Source organism: Corapipo altera, unplaced genomic scaffold (assembly GCF_003945725.1).
Source record: "Corapipo altera isolate COAL_440 unplaced genomic scaffold, ASM394572v1 51, whole genome shotgun sequence".
NCBI classification, from domain to species: Eukaryota; Metazoa; Chordata; class Aves; order Passeriformes; family Pipridae; genus Corapipo; species Corapipo altera.
The window spans coordinates 6554926-6556605 of record NW_020884892.1 but is presented as its reverse complement, the minus strand read 5'-3'; positions in this window follow the sequence as shown (position 1 = coordinate 6556605).

Sequence of the window (1680 nt, the reverse complement as noted above, 5' to 3'; positions counted from 1 at the left end):
GTAAATCCCCTTCTGAAAATGTCAGTAGGTAAAGCATCTACACCTATGGTCCTACCTAGTCAGCAGGTGAAGCATCTATACCACGGCTCTTGGTTGTTTTATCATGCCGTCTGTATAAAACTGTCCCGCCTTTATCAACGGGACACCTGACAGAAGATGGCCCGAGTTTTCTCGTGTCCCTCTGCTCCACGTAGATACTTTTGTGCCGTTTGCAGATACTCTACAAAACGCTGCTCTGCAAATAGCCTGGGGGAAAAAAAATGAAGAGGGGGAAAAAAAGGAAAGGGGTATTTTTTTCTTGAGGAGTGGGGAGAGGGGCGTGCTGTAGCCCAGGGTGCGTGGGTTTGGGGGTCGCGGTGTCCGCAGGTGCCGCGGCGGGAGCTGCGGCCGGGAGGGGGCGCGATGTCCCCGCGGTAGCGGCTCCGCGGCCGTGGGAACCCGGGGCCGCCCCCAGCGCCGGCGGGGGAGGAACGGGGGAGGAATGGGGGGTCCTCCCGCCTCGAGGGGCGGCCCCGCTCTCCCCATCACTCCCCCCCCCACTCCCCCCGCAGGGCTTGTGCTCGTGGGTGCTGAGCAAAAACCTGGAGAGGGCAATAAGTATACATATAGGCATAGAACATCCCAGCGGGGTGCCCGCGGTGCGGACGGGACAGCCGCCCGGAAGCATTTGGGGGGGCACACCGGGGTGTCCCCCACTATCTCCATCGAATGCAGAGGCCAGCGCAGGATGCGCGGGGCGTAGCTCGCCGGAGGCTGGCGGCTGCCCCGGGGGGCGGAGGGGAACCGCAGGTGCGGAAGATGCGGGAGGGGGTCCGCCCGGGAGAGTCGCCGGCAGCTAAAGCCTCGTCGGGGCCGGGGTTCCAGCGGGGCCCCCCGCGATGGGGAGTAGGAAAGGAGGGGGCTTCCCGTCGGGCCTTGGCAGCCGCAGCAGCTCCGCGCCCCTCGGGGATGGCCGAGACGAGGGGAGATCACCCCGGGGCGGGGGAGGCGGTCAGAGCGGGGGCGGCACAAGCCGGGGCGGGGGCACACGCGGGGACCGCTAAAGGGAGAGTGGCTGCAAGGTGACCCCCGTGGGGCTCTGCCTCCGCCCTCTCCTGGTTTAATCCTCTGCAGACGCCGGCAGAGGCGGGATAATCAAGCGGCGACCGGGGCGGGGGGTGCCCGGGCTAGATACACTCCTTTGTGCTGGGAGCCCGCGCCTCCCACGCCGCCCCTCGGCCACCACTCTGCGCTGCGGGACCAGCTCGCCCAGAGGCGAGCCCAGTGGGGCAAGGGGCTGGTGAAGCCCCTTCCCGCTCCGCCGCCAGCGGGGAACACCGCGCTCTCCCTTGCCCGGAACGCCTGCGGGAGGAGGAGAGCGGCGAGGAGCTGCCTTTAATCCCTGCTAGTAATTTTTTTTTTTTTTTTACTATGTTTACTTCCGACATCTCCGTGCGCAGCTCGTAGTAAAAGGAAAAAAAATAGTAAAATAAATAAAAAAAAGGGCCGTGGAGCGCGACATCGCAGCTCCCTCCCTCCTTCCCGCCCGCCCAGCAGAGGCGGGGGGTAAAAGCGGGGCCGCAGATCTCTCCGCAGCCCCGGGAGCGGAGCCGGGGGAGCGAGGCCGCCCCCTCCCAGCGCGCCCTCCCGCGGCGGGAGCGCGGAGCGCGCGCGGCGGCGCGGCCGGGGGCGGGCGGGCGG